The following is a 7,473-nucleotide window of genomic DNA, read 5'->3' as shown; positions in this document are numbered from 1 at the left end:
GCGTTTCGTAGTTTGACCACCCCCCCTAGTTTTGATCCTCACTGACCCTGATGTCACGCAAAATAAATGCAGAATTTGAAGCTCAATAAAATATATTTCGCGTCATTTCTGGGGACTCATATCGATTGCTTGTTTTGTTTACCGTCTAAAAAACGTTGTTAAAGGAAAATATTCCGACTTAACACAAAACTTAATTTTTTATAGAATTTTGCAATTTGCTTGCGATCGCGAAAATGTCTTAGGCCAAATGTCAGTGGTGGTTGGACACGGTCCGAAAAGCATCGTGGTAGCAGTAATTGGCCAATCACATCACAGTATTCTTTCATAAGCGTTTTTAGGAAGGATCTTCACGGGAATAATTCCTTCGTCTTATTTACTGTTTTATTCACCGTGAAGACGGCTTTTCTTCCAAATGAAAGGATTCAACAAGTGACGAGGTATGTAGGTGACCAGTGATTGTATTTTCTCACAATTTCCTTGGTTATTGTCGTCAATATTCGAGTTCCTCGCAAGCTTGTCCAATATGGCGGCTTTCGTGCAATGATCAATGAACGCGTTTGCTTTTTGACGCTATATCGTCAGGGTTCCAAGAAAAGAAATTACACCATTTGTTTTATGGAGAGTTACTCTTGGATTTTAAGGCATCGCACCCCATCGCACCTCTCACCGTTTTTCTGTTATGTGCGTTTAAAGTTTGGCAATTGTGAGGAGCAAACAATGAGCGAGTCACGATGTAACATAAAGATTTATTGTGACTTTTTACTTTTTGCTTGTTTTGTCTCTAGGTTAACAACTAAAGCTAAAGTGAAAGCTATAGCCAGCTGTTCTAAATGACTTGCTATTTCACCTCAGGACAAAAATGTTGAGGCTTCAGGGCTATGGACTGTTGGTAGATGTCACCTAAAATATCAGAAATATTATTATCACAAGCACAGATCCACAGAAAAAGTAATAACTAAAAAGGGGAAACACTTGCGACTTAGTTCTATAAAGAATCAGTTGTGCAGAAATTACATAGGGTAGTCGTGAAAAAACTCAAGGAGTCGCATACGTCGGCTGAACTCAAAAAAATCAGCTCGGATTTCAGTCCAGTCAATTTGGCGTGGAGTAGGGCAAAAGGAAAGGCCCCTAGCAAGCAGTTGAGTCTCGTCTTGAGTTAGAGTCGTGACATTGCTTAAGTCAGCCGACGTATGCGACTCCTTGTGTTTTTTCACGACTACCCTCCCCAGACCAATCTTAACCCATTTCGTCCCAAAGGTACATGGACCCCTCCCCCCCACAGGGACCCAGCACTCGACACTTTTTTAGACGCCGTGGAACATGACCTTTTCAATGTCACACCAGCCCCTGTACGTGACAATTTGACAACACGCGAACGCGATGCTCTCAAACGTCTCCGCAGACGCACTGACATTGTCATCAAGTCAGCAGACAAGGGCTCGGGTGTAGTTGTTATGGACCGTAACTGGTACATTGACGAATGTTCACGACAATTAAACGACTCTAAATTCTACAAAACCTTAGACAAAGACATCACCACTGACATTCAAAAACGCATACGAATTTACGTAGAACGCATGCACCGTGACAAGATTATTGACGATCACACTAAACGTTTTTTAATACTGACTGATCCCAAACCCGGACGATTTTACATACTACCCAAAATACACAAACAAGGTAACCCCGGACGTCCCATTGTTTCCAGTAACTCTCACCCTACAGAACGCATCTCTCACTGAGTTTGTAGACTATCACCTCAAACCTCCGGGTACAGACTACACAATCCTTCATAAAAGACACTACACACTTCCTTAACAAACTCCAACAACTCGGACAATTACCCAATAACGCCATTCTTGTCACTCTGGACGTTTCTTCTCTCTACACCAACATACCTCATAACGAAGGCATCAACGCGTGTCGACACTTCCTCGAAACACGTAACCGCACCCCTTCTACCATAAGTTCCGAAACTTTATGTGACCTCATACGCATGATCCTTACCATGAACAAATTTACGTTCAACGACAAACACTATCTACAGACTCACGGAACTGCTATGGGAACCAGAATGGCTCCTTCTTACGCCAATTTGTTTCTCGCCAAATTTGAGACGGACGCATTATTACGTGCTCCATTTCAACCATACATATGGTGGCGCTTCATAGACGACATCTTCATGATATGGACACACTCTCTCGACGACCTCCAAACCTTCACTACTTATCTCAATAACATTCACCCCACTATTAAATTCACATCCAATTATTCTCTCACATCTATACCCTTTCTGGACGTCAGTGTGTCTCTCTATAACGGCACTATCACTACCGACCTTTACACTAAGCCTACTGACAAACATCAATACTTGTTACAATCTTCATGTCATCCTAGACACACTAAGAGAGCCATTCCATTCAGCTTAGCTCTCAGACTTCGACGTATTTGTTCTTCTGACGAAACTTTTAAACTCCGAACAAACGAACTCAGAACCTATCTCAACAAACGGGGATACAATCTTTCATTCCTCAACCAAGAAATAGGACGTGTTAACGGCATCCCACGTTCCGACGCTATAGCTACGAGAGACACCTCCGACACCAACCAACCTATACGAGTACCCCTTGTCGTCACATACAATCCAGCCCTTCGTTCTGTATCATCCATTATTCACAAACACTTCAACATCCTATCTTCATCTCCCCGCTGCGCAAACGTTTTCAAAACCACACCTCTTGTTGCCTTCCGACGGACCAACAACCTGAGTGATTTACTTGTTAGCGCCAAACTACGTAATCCCACACAAAACAAACTACCCCATGGATCTTTTCGATGTGGGGACAACTGTTTAACTTGCAACTAAATAACAGACGGACGTACCAGCTACACACTTCATTCTACCGGCGAAACTAGACATATTACCCATCATATAGACTGTAACTCTAAAAACGTTATTTACATGGTACACTGCAACCGCTGCCACAAACAATACATAGGAGAAACAAAACGACGACTTAAAGACCGTTTTAACGAACACCGTAGACCAGTCGACAAACAAACAAACAGTTCCAAACCCACCACAGTTTCAGAACATTTTCTTTCTAATGACCACAACGCTTCTGACATGCTACTAATTCCCCTCGAACTCATCAAATCTAATCGTGACAGTGTACGCAAAGCTAGAGAGGCATACCTCATCGACAGAGGTCAAACTATTGAACCCTTAGGTCTTAATAGGAGAGATGAGACATGAACATTTTTCCCGTCTTTCATCTTCCTAAGTTATGTAATTAACTCATTGTTACGTATTTTGTTTTCGTCTACCACGTTGTAACGTTAGCTTATACCTATTTACCAGTTGTATTTTCAAATTTCAAATTGTAACGTTTTTGTTTATGTAACTTTAGCCTTTTTTCAGGTATCTATTGTAACTGTTTAAATTGTAGCGTATCTTGCCACAGGGTCAGTCTCAAACATACCCTGAAGAAGAAAGGCCGTGCCTTTCGAAATATTGGAAAATATACTTCCCTGACCGTGAAATCAGCCTTGCTCTTTTTTTAGATTATTTGCTTTACAATTTTTTTGCTGATTAGATCCTTCACTACAGGATCCGGTACTTTTATTTTGTCACGGTGGTCCTTGCAAACACAGTTTATCACTGGTTTTTACTGAATGTGCTAGTTGCAATCTGCTTTTCTTTAACTTCGGATGAAATTTCTTTGTTACGCGGGATGCCCTGAAGGGGCATACCGTGTCTTTCTTTGTTACGCGGGATGCCCTGAAGGGGCATACCGTGTCTAAAAACGGGTCGATTTCTTTTTTTTCTTCCTCGTAGCTACGAATCTGTACATTAAGTTATTCATTAAACTCACCCCTCTCCTACTCGGGGTGTATTGTTCTGATTGTCTTCAACCGAAGCAGGCCAATCAAAATCCATTCTTGTCGCTTACATCGCGAGGGAGGGGACCCACTCACCCCTACCTGTGTGACGTCAACGCATCATTTGATCTATTTATTAAAAACAGATTAAATTTGGCGCCATATTGTTAACATGTTCTGGACTCAAGTGTGCCGTTTTCAAACGGAAATTTCACCATTTTGAAGCGGCAAATCGAAAGAATAACTTCTAAGAAGCACCCGACATTTAAAACGGTGGAAATTGGTAAATTCCTGGCGAAGGAATCGTGCTTTGTTTGACAGTCTTAGAGCACGACGCGAGACCGAAAAGAGGTCATTGAGAAGCTTACGTTATCGTAATGGAATTCCCGCAATTTCCCTTGAAACCCTGAGTAGCGTAACACAAGGGAAACAACGTAACGCGATCGTCGTGACTCAAACTATTCCATAAGCAAGGATAGTTTTATCAATCGGCGAAGCATACAGTTGGAATAAATGAATCAGCCCCAGCATCACGCGTAATGCCAGTGTAGCAGGCATCTTGTTTAATCTATACTTTCAGCTTTTTTGTCCACTGAACTGTTTTCAAACTTGCACGCGGCCTACCTTTATTCGAACTACAGTATGTTACACTCAAATTCTATACATTTATTGTACATGATCTTAAATTCTAAATTATTTTCCGATCCCGAGCAATGAAGCACGTTCTTTTGGTTTTCGTACCTTCTCCAGTATCCCTTCAATCGCTGTCAGTACAAATCTGATGCATGTTTTTGAAAAATCTCATTAATTATTCTTCCCTTGCGAAACATTCCGCTTCTGGATATCCCGCGTTTTAGCGAATGAGAAGTAGCTTTTTGATGGATGTCTTTCAACTATTTCAGTCATTTCCGGTATATTAAATGATTTCCATGAGATGTTTTCACGTTTGTACAACAGAATTTTGACTGTACAACATAAACTTTGTCAGCCGGATTTTTTTCTGCGTCTGCATCAAACAACTTCACCTCTACACTGTACGTCTCATTGTTGCTTCTTTATTGATGAATTATTTTTTTTTAACCTTTATCGTTCTTATCATGCAAGATTTAGGATTGAAATGTCGGCTGCTTTAAAGCAACAAATCTCCTCCAGTTTCTTCAGTCAAACTTAGTTTGGATTTGTCTTAATCGTGCATTTGCGAGGAAAAAATAATTACAAGCTCTCGTTCATTTCTAGTTAGCGCCTATTGAAAGAACGTAATATTCCACTTCGATCATATCGTCAGTAACTTTATCCAAAATTCGAGATATCCCGCATTGTAGCCAATAAGAACTGATGGCTTGTATTTTCAACTACAACAATAATTTCCGGTGGGATAATTTTGGACAAGATCAGAGCTAGTGTTTTCCATTTCTTGCTGCGAGTGATTGCATCAAATCGCGATGAGGTTTCGTAGCAAATAATAATCAACCAACGTTTACGTCTACATTCTCTAATTATCGTTGTTTCTTTGACTGTAGATCTTTCAGTTTTTTTTCGTAGAAAATCAAACTAAGTTAAAGAAATCGCCAATAAGTTGAGTTGCTTGAGACAACCTTCGTTAATAGTTTAGTTCGCCGCGATCGTTAAATGTCTCATCAATTAGCAGAAGAATCTTTATTTTGCTAGGGTAAGACTTAATAGTGCCTAATACTGGCAAACTTGTAGCCATTGTAGAAACTTGTTGGCCGTGTAATAAGATCGCGCATTTCTGATGGCGATCATTCATCAAGGTAAAAAGAACGGAAAATGTTGTTTTCTTGGCGGTGGTTGATTTGCCAGTTTGCATGATGTATCGAAAGATTATTGGACCTGTTGATAGAGGCCAAGGCTAATCGGGAGTTCTCAGTCGAGTATTGAGTATCCTGGAGGTCATCAAAATTTTCATTTGCACCGCAGAATATATGAGGGGTGATCTCCGCCAAAATTATGTTTCAAATTGTGTTATGCAGCATCTCCAATTTTTCTTATTGGCAATCAAATTCTTTTCTAACGAGATTGGAGCGGTAATTGACATATCACAAAAGAAATTGAAGAAACAGAACAGAATTTAAGACACGCGAAGTGAAAGACATTAAAAACAGAAATTGAAGCAACAGAACAGAAATTACAACACAATTAACAATCGATCCAATTTCTGTTCTGTTGCTTCAATTTCTGTCCTGATGGGGGTGTGGCTCAAACGGGGAACCGAGCAGAACCTGGGTAAGAACGAGTTCTACATTATAATTTATGAAAATCTATTCGATGATCTTCCCGCGTAACGAAAATTTTTTCGATTCCAAGATGGCCGCTGATGAGAATGTATTTCGGCGAAGTATTCTAGATGTTGTGGGAGAAGTATTGAGAGATCTACAAGCTTCTATGACTGAAAGAGCTTTGTTTCGCCTTGACTGGTTACTCGATGTTGTGAACAGATACGCAGATTCGTGTTGACGGGCCTGCACGACTCCTGCAGTTCGCATATAGATTGGTCTTAAAGCCTTTATAGCTTAGCTCTTACAAGAGCGTCTTTTAGGGATTTTCCTTTGCGATATGAAATGAGGGAGGCTCCTTAAAGATATTTCTCAGATATGGTTGATTCTGTATAAGGTGCCATTTCCCCATAAGTATGTTCTTGAGGTTGGGTAACGCAGGGTGGTATTGCGTTACAAAGGGCAGTATTTTCTTACGTGCATTTTTGTTTCTCTGTTCCAGTGCTTTCTTTCTGTCAGTGAAAATGACCTCCGAGAGATGTTTTTCTACAGTTGTAGCTGGGTAATCTCTATTCTTGAGGCGTGTTGCAAAATTCCTCATATTCTCTTGAAAAGTGTTTTCAGAGGAATTTGTTCTTAGAAGCCTTAACGCTTCTCCTTTGATAAAACCTTTCGTGACGCCTGGTGGGTGGCAAGAATAGAAATTCGTGTATTGGAAGGTCTCTGTAGGCTTGAAGTGTGTTCGCACGTCAAGGATAGAATCCTTGTTGAATCTGACACCTTTGTACACTATCGTGTCCAAGAATGTAGTTTCTGTTTCTGAGATTTCAGCCGTGAATTTGATTGTTGGATGGAAGTTGTTTGCTTTTAGAAGGAATTCTTCTATTTTGTTTCTGCTTGTATCCCATACTGATATGACGTCATCGATAAACCTTTTCCAAAAGATAGGCTTAATGCTGCTCTGTCTGAGTATTTCTTTTTCTATTTTGGCCATGAAGGTGTTAGCAAAGGCTACGGCCATTTTCGTGCCCATGGCTGTTCCATGGGTTTGAAGATCATCTTTCCCGTTAAATTGAAACGAGTTTTCTTGTAGGATCAGACTAAGCATCTCGCTTAAAAACCTGGTAGGAACTGGAGGGTTTCCTTGGTGAAATTCTTCGTATCCATTGCATACAGTGGTAATACCCTCTTGTTGTGGTATGTTTCTGACGTCCATTTAAACAAGTATAGCACTTTTAGGCAGTTTAATCTTCTCGATGAAGTTAATTAAGTCTGTCGTATCTTTAAGGTGCTCAACAAATGCTGAGATCCGTTCTGTAGGGCCGGAACACCCTGAGATAATAGGTCTTCCGACAAG

General features: G+C 40.5%; 1 long non-coding RNA gene across 1 annotated transcript; it reads left to right on the top strand.

Moving 5' to 3' along the window:
* Positions 1-257: 257 nt before the first annotated feature.
* Positions 258-948, top strand: LOC146472273 (uncharacterized). Its single transcript, XR_014866634.1, has 2 exons — positions 258-437; positions 786-948. It is a non-coding gene; the product is annotated as an uncharacterized LOC146472273 (long non-coding RNA).
* The last annotated feature ends 6,525 nt before the right edge of the window (positions 949-7,473 follow it).

The sequence above is a fragment of the Pavona decussata genome, unplaced genomic scaffold (assembly GCF_977016875.1).
Source record: "Pavona decussata unplaced genomic scaffold, jaPavDecu1.1 SCAFFOLD_100, whole genome shotgun sequence".
NCBI classification, from domain to species: domain Eukaryota; kingdom Metazoa; phylum Cnidaria; class Anthozoa; order Scleractinia; family Agariciidae; genus Pavona; species Pavona decussata.
This window is presented reverse-complemented; position numbering and strand designations above follow the sequence as displayed.